General features: G+C 47.8%; 1 long non-coding RNA gene across 1 annotated transcript in view; it reads right to left on the bottom strand.

The window, feature by feature from the left end:
• Positions 1 to 183: 183 nt before the first annotated feature.
• The window catches only part of LOC119593388, a 735-nt gene continuing 395 nt past the window's right edge, over positions 184 to 523 (bottom strand). The window contains exon 2 of the long non-coding RNA XR_005230541.1: positions 184 to 490. This is a non-coding gene — a long non-coding RNA (uncharacterized LOC119593388). The remainder of the gene's footprint in view (positions 491 to 523) is intronic.

Below are 523 nucleotides of genomic sequence, written 5' to 3'. Positions count from 1 at the left end.
AACCGTTTTCTTTTTTACATAAAAGAAACTTTTATGGATAGTTGCCCTTTTTATCTGAGATTAAATGAACTGATTATCATCCTCATTTTTTTTTCTCTCCCTCTCTCTTATCGATACAAGCACACACATAAGTAGGACAGCAAGAGTAAAAGAAAATGAAAAATCCATAAAGGGAAATCAATCTTTTAATTTGTAAAATTACATTAGCTTTTCTTGGCGTTTCTATGAGCACATCGGGGAAGAAGTAGCGGTCGCGGTCGGTCGTGGCAGGTTGACGGTTACTTCCGGAGCCTTACCTCCTTCCATACCCTCGCCTGTAGCCTCCGTAGTGGCCTCCTCTATGATAGCCTCCGTGGTGGCCTCCGTAGTGGCCTCCGTAGTGGCCTCTGAAGCTTGCCTCAGCATCGGCCAGGGCTTCTGGCTCAGGTATGGCTCGTGCTGCCCCCAGCAGGGCTGACAGAACCATCGCCACAGCGAGAAGGAGCGACACCTGCAGAGCAGACACAGCAGGATGAAGTCAGTG

This window comes from Penaeus monodon, chromosome 32 (genome assembly GCF_015228065.2).
Source record: "Penaeus monodon isolate SGIC_2016 chromosome 32, NSTDA_Pmon_1, whole genome shotgun sequence".
Classification (NCBI taxonomy): domain Eukaryota; kingdom Metazoa; phylum Arthropoda; class Malacostraca; order Decapoda; family Penaeidae; genus Penaeus; species Penaeus monodon.
This window is presented reverse-complemented; position numbering and strand designations above follow the sequence as displayed.